The following is a 9,494-nucleotide window of genomic DNA, read 5'->3' on the forward strand; positions in this document are numbered from 1 at the left end:
ATATAGATTCTATCCTATTTTCCTTACCAAAGTTACCGGGATATGTGGAAAGTGCTGGGACTTTGGAACACTCCTAATAATCATTATGAAAAAGAGTGAGTCTAATGAAGAAAAAGAGATGAAAAGAAATGGGAAGACTAAACCATTGAGACACATACTTACCAAAACTTATGTGCTCAAGAACTTAGATTTCCTAACCAAAATGAAGATTAAGGTTAGAGGCTGAGTAGAAGATTATGAGAACTTAAATGAACAAATACATAATTGAACTAGAGTTTTGGGTTACCTTGAAGACTTGTGAGACCAATCTACACCTCAACCCGAAATACTCTAAAACCTTACTTCCCAAAGTGTTTGATAAGCTTATGATGTTCAAGCTTATGATTCCCAAACCCAGGTGTTTATACTCTCACACTCACTTAGCACTTGCAGCCTCTGAACTTAGAGCAAAAGATGAATAATGGCTGGGTACTAGGTCCTATTTATAGAGTTTAGGAATGAAAGGATCTTGATTTTACTTGAATAAAAATAATAGCTTTTTAGGTGAAAATAATTTGAATAATCGTTCAGCAGAGGCTGAAGACTCGTTCAAAAAGATGCTGGACTTATCAAGAGGTTGAATGGCTGAATGGAAAAGAATTCAAAAACTTTCAAAAACATACTGAAGGAGGCGATATATCGCCCCCTGTAGGCGATATATCACCTGGGCTAGTATGCCTGAGGCGACCGTGCATCGTTTCGTGTTTTCCGTATCTACGTGCTGCGATATATCGTCCCCTATAGCTGCGATATATCGGCACATGCTGAATATTTAAACACGAAATTACACATTTTTAGCTAAGTTTGAATGGAGTAAACAGCCTTGACTAAGCCCTCAACGTATTCATAGCTGCTGACTGACCTTAAAGCATTCAAACTTTACTCCTTATTAAATTTAATCCTCTAAATACTTAATCCTTAATCACCCATTCATAACATGTGCTTAAAATCCTATTGGTTGATATCTAAACCTTATAGTATAATAAATATTATTCTTAATATCAGCTATATAATCAAACCTTAGGTTAAAATTAATATTCTTAAACTATAGGTTAAACTTAGAAAGTCTATAAGTACTACTATGAGTGTCCAAATAATTCCCGGTCTGAACCAAAAATCCACAGTTACAAAGATAATACTATACATACTATAATCCTACTAAAATAATTAGCTAAGTAAAGTTCTTGGACTCTACATACCAAAACAAGCATAATACCGCATAACACTCCACCAAAATGACTCAAACTTACCCTAAACACATGTTAAAAACTATGCTAAAAACAGACTCATCACTTATGACCAAGATTTTCTTCTAAATGCTTCCACTCAGAGAATAAGCTCCCATTACTTGTGTAATGACCCACTAATCTAGACTTTTTGGACCATTAACGAAACTATACATAAACTTACATTTTTACGAAAATACCATAATTTTATTGAGTAACTTATAAAATAAGAGTTACTTACAAATAAATACTAAGAAGGATATGGGATCCCATTGTCTTTAAAAACAAAACATGATTTAAATGAAAAGAATTACATAAGAAATGCGGAAAATACATATAAAACCACAAAAAATAAAATGAGACTACATCCTCGAATCGAATAACGCTCGGCCCCTTGACTCCATTCACCATCGATACACATCCTCTAAGCGTCACGAATCTTACCGCCTCTAGAACTATATTCCTGCACATAAAACAAAAAGGAATGAGCCTAATGCCCAGCAAGGAAAATCTAACACATAGTCATACACATAAATTTCATAATAAACGTAAAGACATATCATAACACTTAATACATACACTTATTATAATGGCCATTATTACTTGGGGTCCCATAGACTAAACAAGCTTATGCCCATGAGATTAGTGGGGTCCTACTAGCTAAGTAGGCATATGCCCATAATCTTTTTGGGGTCTTGTTAGTCAAATAGGGCATAAGCCCAAGCCTACAAACATACACATTCATAACATATTCATAACATATCATATTTCATAACATATACATAAGATAACATAAGCAATACACATATAGATTATATCCTATTTTCCTTACCAAAGTTACCGGGATATGATGGACTGAGTTGGGACTTTTGGAATACTCCTAAAACCATATGAGAAAGAGTGAGTCTTATGAAGAAGAAGAAATGAAAATGAATAGGAAGACTAAACCATTGAGAAATATGCTTACCACAACTTATGTGCTTAAGAACTTGGATTCCCTAACCAAAATAAGAATGAGGTTAGGGGACTGAGTAGAAGGCTTTGAGAAAGAAAATAACATGAAACAAATGAAATAGAGTTTCGGGTTTACCTCAAAGACTTGCAAGACCAATCTAACCACAACCGAAATACTAAAGAACCTTACTTCCCAAAGTGTTTGATAAGCTAAAGATGATTAAGCTTATGACTTTCCCACCCAAGTGTTTAACTCTCACACTCTCCTAGCACTTGCAGCTTCTGAACTTAGAGCAAAAGGTGAATAATGGCTGGGTACTAGGTCCTATTTATAGAGTTTGGGAATGAAAGTATCTTGATTTTACTTGAATAAAAATAATGGCTTTTTAGGTGAAAATAATTTGAATAATCGTTCAGCAGAGGCTAAAGACTCGTTCAAAAGATGCTGGACTTATGAAGGAGTTTGAATGGCTGAAAGGAAAAGAATTCAAAAGTGTTTGAATTTATGCTGGAGGAGGCGATATATCGCCCCCTATAGGCGATATATCGCCTGGACCATTGTTCCCGAGGCGACCGTGCATCGATTCGTGTTTTCCGTATCTACGTGCTGCGATATATCGCCCCCTATAGCTGCGATATATCGGCACACGCTGAATATTTAAACACGAAATTACACATTTTTAGCTAAGTTTGAATGGAGTAAACAGCCTTGACTAAGCCCTCAACGTATTCAAAGCTGCTGACTGACCCTATAACATTCAAACTTTACTCCTTATTAAATTTAATCCTAAAAAATACTTAATCCTTAATCACCATTCATAACATGTGCTTAAAATCCTATTGGTTGATATCTAAATCTTATAGTACAATAAATATAATCCTTAATATCAGTCATATTAATCAACCTTAGGTTAAAATTAATATTCTTAAACTATAGGTTAAACTTAGAAAATCTACAAGTACTACTATGAGTGTCCAAATAATTCCCAGTCTGAACCAAAAATCCACAGTTACAAAGATAATACTAAACATACTATAATACTACTAAACAATTAGCTAAGTAAAGTTCTTGGACTCTACAACTTGTGCTCCAAATCTATAAATTATTGATCTAGTTCCATCATCATAAGAAAATTATGTTTGAAAGCAAAGCAATGCACAAGTGTAATTTGGAACAAAGAACCAACCAGAGACATGCACGTCCACCATTAGCTTTCTGGTGATTATTTCTAAACTACAAAGTTTTGATTTTATGCACTTTGAAAGCACTTCCATGGTCTTGGCAAGAAGGAAAAAAAATACATATAAAGTTTTAGGGCTTGATTGGTAATGGATTCTAATTTGATTTTATGATTTTAAAAACTCAAAATTTATGGGACCCACCAAAATATGTGATTGGTATATTGTTTTTTACAACTATATCCTAATCAAAATTCTGTTTTTGTGTTGTAATTTAGAAAACGACTATTTCACGGTTTCTTAGTTTTGTGATTTTTTTTCCAAAAACTTAAAATCAAAATCATAAAACCACTTGTTCTCTCTGCTCCTATCATCTCTGCCTCATTTCACAAGAGTATCTTCTTCCCATCTCACCTCTCAGAAGATCATCTCCTTCTCCTCGTCATGTCCTCCCCGCCGGTGTGATTGCTCTAAGCTTGACAAAGGAACTACTCTAAATGAGCAATCTAGTCGACTCATTGCCCCTCCCAACTGGCCCCTTGAAAACTCAGGTTCTCCTTCTTCTCTCCTCTCTTGTTCTTGCCATTATCCATACGGTATTACTAAACTCTGGTTTCACTCTGAATGTTATATATATATATACATTTATATGTTTGTGTGACTGTTAAGTGGTCAGATTTCTTTGGTTTCTTGGACTGTTAGAGGCTGAATTAGTGGGGTTTATTTTCTTCCATGGATTTTTTATTTGTTCTTTCATTTGCATATAAATATATATATAGTGTTTATTGTTTTTGATGGGTTCCTCACTGCCCCTTGCCCATTTTTCCATCAGCCACAAGGTCACTTTGAGCTTTGAGTTTGAATATCTTTGAATATGCTATGAGAGTTTTTTTTTCTTTAAAAACTGAATGTTATATATGTATATATACAAGTATGTTTGCATCATTGTTGGAGGCTGAATTGAGAGCTTTGCTTTGTGCTTTAAAAATGGCAGTAGAAATGGATTTGTTTTCTTCTTTGATTCTAGACTAATAGTGTTTTTCATCTCACTGAATGAGTTTTTTATTTGGTGTTTAATATGATATCATGACATTTTGTGTGTGTGTGTGTATATATATATTTAACAAAGGAAAAATAATAAGGAATCTCGTGAGAAAAGCTAGTCAACTATCCCTTGCTGAACAAATAATATGAGTTATCTGACCAATGGTGTATTGGCATAAGATTTCTATTTATTTAACTAGTGGTTATTTTCCCTTTTGCAGTTTTCTACATCTGGGAACTATCATTACCATAAAACCTGTTATAAGGAGAACCATCATCTAAAATGTGATGTCTGCAAGCACTTCGTAAGTATTTTACTATAACCTTAAGCCATCATGTTCATGTTCATGATCAATGATCATTTATCTGCTTTTTTAACCTTGAATCAGGGCATATATGTTAATAGACATACACTCGTACAATAAATATATACATGCATGCCAATTTTGTAAGCACATGAGTTTTGATCTCGATGTGATGTTATTTTACAATCATTTATACTCTTATATTCAATTTGATGTTAATTTTTCCAATGTATATACTCATTGTCAAATTTTGTAAAATCCCGGTTTTGAGGGATTTGTTTCTATTTTTAGTTTATTGGCATTTTTGGTTTTAGTCAAAATTAATATTGTATTTATTGATTAAAACCTGTTTATTGTGTAATATTCTCTGCTGTAAATGTCTCTTTCCGTATATAGAATAAATCTGGAATTATCTTGGAAATATTCTTGTCATTTATTCTTTTTGTCTCGGTTAAGAAAGTCTGGGTATCTTTTGTTTCAGCAGAATCCGGTTTTGTCAAAACAGATGGATATTTACCTTATTTATAATTATCTTGTGCATCAAGTAATCAATGGTGAATATTCTTTATTTATGCTTTTGTTTTTCTATAAAAGCTTCTAACCTAGACGATTAGGTTATCACTTCAGAGATTGATTTCATATTTTGTTGAAGTGCTGTTTTCATGTGTAGAGAGCTTTTGTCCTAGAGCTCTTTGTTTTGTTTCTTGTTTTTCTTGCATATGTTTGTTAACTGTTTTGCAGGTAAAACTCTCAAGGACACCTTGTTTAAGAGCTTCGGGAGAAGCTTGTAGTGTGAGTCACTCTTCGGGAGGATTAGTGCACGGACCAGAAGTTGAAGGGAGTTCAAGTTTCTGAGTCATTTGGAAGTGTTAATAGGAAGTGTCAAATTGCTGGGATTGCGACAATTTAAAGAGGGAGTCTTTAAGATTGTATAAGTCAATTGGTGATTGTAATTTGAATAATTCTTATCTAATAAACTTCATTCTCTGGGCGTGGCCTCGTGGATTAGTAACAACCTGCAAAGGTTGTTGATACCACGTAAAAATTCGTGTGTCCTTTATTTTTACGTTTCTGATTAAGTAATTCTGTTGACACATATCATACATCTGTTTAAGCATTTCCGCAATCTGTTAAAACGTGGTTTTACATACATCCTTGGATTAATTATTTGAATTAATCAATTAATTTAATCCAAATAAGAGAATTTTCAAATTTGTTGTTTTTTGCAATATACATCTTTCGACAAATTCCAACAAATCATGCTGGTCTTATTGAATATAGGGCACATCCATTTTGGATTCAGAAGTACTACCTTTCCCATGAACATGATGATACTCGTCGGTGCTGCAATTGTGAGAGAATGGAGGTTAGTAATTATTATGCTCTCTAAGAAATTCTAACCTTTTTTTTTTTTTTGCAAATATTTGATACAATGGTGTATGTCTCCTTTTGTGCAGCCATAAGACGCGCTATGCCACGCTTAATGATGGTCGAAAGCTCTGCCTAGAGTGTCTTGACTCTGTAATCATGGAAACCGTGGATGCCAACCCCTTTATCTTGATATACAAGAATTTTATGGAAGGCTTAAATATGAAAGTAGAGCAGCAAGTGTTGTTAACTTGTTGTGAAGCCAGAGAGGGAGAGAGAAATGTAATGGCACATTGTCAGATTATGACATGTCTAAGATTTATACTTTTTATGTTTTAGATTAAGGTTTTATACTTTTCATGTTGTAGGTGGGCATGTCAGACTGTGAATAAGTTTTTTTAGTCTATCTTTGCCTATGTTTATAATGTATGTCTTTAAGCTTAAATGAAGTATAAATAGGTTTCCAAGTATTGGAAAGTGCATGCAATTGTTCCAGTGTCCTCACTAAGGAGTTATTATGTCTAGCTAATAGTTTCTTTATGTTGCAGATGTGTGTAATTGCTTCTTGTGTTCATAACAATATTAATGTTGTTATTAATTCAATCAATGCACTATTATTAAATTTTACTTAATTAAACTATTGATAAATCAAAATTTAATATCATACAACCTATATATATGTATATAAAATTAAAATAATATTCAGATTCAATTCAACCAATCACATATTCAATTTCTGTTATATTTTCAAATTTAATACCAATCATAGATTCAGCTTTTTAAAACTCAAAAACAGTTTACAGACATTTAGCCAATCACATTTTCAGAAACATGTTTTTAGTTACTAAATTCAGATTTTCATTTCAGAATTCTACTTTTTAAAAATACAGTTTTCTAATCACGAACCAATCAGACCCTTAATCTCCCAAACCCCATTTCTTTTTTTGAACATTTACTCTCAAAGTATTATCTCCATTCTACTTATATAAGAAGCACACATAAATATAAGGATATGCATACTTGCAATATATATGTTAAATAAAATGATATGCATTGAGGGAAAAAAAAAATTGTTTCATTTGCTCCTTTACAATCTTGCAAAAGCTATTCACATATGGAAAACAATTAGATAAAAGAAAGTGTATATTCAAATAAAAACCTCTATTGTAAAAAGAATACGAACAAGGATCATCTTTTAACTTGTAATAGAAATCCAAAACCGTAAATACAACAATTCTCACTAGGATTACCATTTCTAGTTCATAATAACTATCTCAATTCAACCTGTAAAATCATTTATTGGCATTTTTGACAATAATGACAAAATTAATTAAAAGGGTATTTTTGAAATTAGTAGTTTCCTGTTTTGTAAATATTTTGGTACATTTCGAAAATAGTTAGTTTCCTGTTTTGTGTGATATAAATCAGATTATTCTATATATGATTATAAAATAAATATATAATTTCCTATAAAAGAATATCTTTTCTTGAAATTGGTTTATATGGAAATTATTAGTATTTATTTTCATTTATCTGATTTGGTTGCCCAGAAATCGTGTACAGCTTGCAATAATAAATGATATATTGTTTCCTTATTTATTTAAGGAAACTGGGTTGAAAAAATGTCCAGGTTCAATGAATCTATTTGAACGGATTGCCAGTCTGTTTGAACAGATTCTGACTTTCCTGTTTTGGAAGATTTTCCATTTATGGGCTGTTTGATTTCTGATTTGTTTTCCACGACCTTAAGGGATTCTAAAAAGTATATAATCATCCTTAGGTCGCTGGTTTTTGATTATCTCTCTTGGTGTATTATTTTCCAAATATTTTTCAAGTTTTAGAGAGACTTTTTATTATGTGAAGAACTTGAGTCCAGCAAGTTCTTAGTGGTTTATTACAGTGTACTTCTGTATTGTTTTCTTTGTGTTAATTGTGCAGGTTGAACACACTTGGACCTTGGTCATCAAGCTTCGGGAGAAGTCTTGTTCGTGAGTCTCTTTTCGGGAGGAAAAGTGCAAGTGTTATGATTTGAAGGGAGTTCAAGATCTTAGTACTTCAGAAATTTGATTAGGAGTTTAGATTACAACAGTTGCGACAAATTCAAGAGGGAGTCTTTATTTGTATAAGTCAATTTGGTTTTGTAATCGTTTAGATATTCTTCTAATAAATTTCATTATCTGGGCGTGGCCTCGTGGACTAGTAGTAATCTGCAAAGATTGCTGATACCACGTAAAAATTTGTGTGTTCTTTACTTTATGTTCGTTTTTATCTTCTGGTCACAAACTGTTTAAACATATCTGGTTTCTGTTCAAACAGTCTTTATATCTGTTTAAACATTTCTGTAACAGTTCAACAATTAATTATTTAATTTAAATAATTAAGTTGGTAATCATAAAAAACGGAATTTCACAACCATCACAAACAAAAATACTCAGATAGGAAAAACAAAAAATAAAGCAACCTTTTTATTTATCCAAGCACATTTTTTTTCATTGCATAAATTTTATCTACTCATATTTAACAAACTTATTTTTTTTCAACATACTTACTTATAATTGACAATAATTTGGTCAAATTTGATATATGTATATATTTTTTTGATTTGTATGTTAAATATTATTTGTAATAAAGAGGTCAAATTTGTATTTTATTAAAACACATGGTACTAAACCAGTATAGAGTCTATAAACCCTATATTTTTTTCAATTAAATAAAATTTTAGTCGATTTAAAATGAATTTTGTCCAAATCTTGTTTATTTAATTTATTTTTGGTCTAGTTTGGAAAATAATAAAAGCTTACTTAAATGACAAATAGTATTTATTTTGTTAAATAGCATATGAATCCCCAACTTTTCTCATGTATATCATTTTGGTCCTCAACTTTCTCTAATCCTATTCATGTGTAAGACATGTGATTATTAAGACTAACATGAGTGCTAAGTAAACTTTCTATTGCACTATTTTTTACACTCTCTTTCTTTTTTTCTTTTTTTTTTGGGAATACATTTATTTTATTCAGAATGCATAATATAGGGAGTACAAATTAGGGGAGGAATTTCTTCTAGCCAACAAAATTCATTGTCTAGCCAAAGAGTATGCAAAGATACTCTTGGAAATTAGACAAAAGAATTTTCATATCAAAATGACTATTAATTTAATATGTTGAACTATTATTTTAAACCAAAAACAATTGAAGAAAAATCAAAGAAACTGTCGCAAGAAGAATATCAAATCTTGAGCATAGAAAAGTCTCTTTTAGTGTCACCAGAGTTTATGCTTGAAAAGTTGATAAGTAAACCTACAACACAAACCAACAAATATAAGTAACTTCTTAAAAGTAAAATAAAAGAAAATATTTTATAATATAGGAAATCAAAC

Source organism: Humulus lupulus, chromosome 9 (genome assembly GCF_963169125.1).
Source record: "Humulus lupulus chromosome 9, drHumLupu1.1, whole genome shotgun sequence".
Lineage (NCBI taxonomy): Eukaryota > Viridiplantae > Streptophyta > Magnoliopsida > Rosales > Cannabaceae > Humulus > Humulus lupulus.